This window comes from Schistocerca gregaria, chromosome 2 (genome assembly GCF_023897955.1).
Source record: "Schistocerca gregaria isolate iqSchGreg1 chromosome 2, iqSchGreg1.2, whole genome shotgun sequence".
NCBI lineage: Eukaryota > Metazoa > Arthropoda > Insecta > Orthoptera > Acrididae > Schistocerca > Schistocerca gregaria.
The window spans coordinates 268,264,641-268,264,932 of NC_064921.1; positions in this window are offsets into that span (position 1 = coordinate 268,264,641).

Here is a 292-nt window from a genome sequence, read left to right on the forward strand (position 1 = left end):
TACTGGCAGGTGCCCATAGCCATTCAAGTAGAACAGTACATTCTGAGTTGTGACACTTTCCTTGCATAAGGTAAGTTGAATGTAATTTTTAATATCACTCATTATTGCAGTGTTAGTGTTTGTACAATGTCTGTGTAAGTTTCATAGAATTCTTTACACTGATTTTTCTCACGTATTGCATTTTCAAGTTGTGCCACTGTTCTTACCGAAGTGCAATATATAAAATTGACTGATATATATTTCTCACGAATATGTGCACACGAGGAACAAAAAACTTCACACAACAATTCCA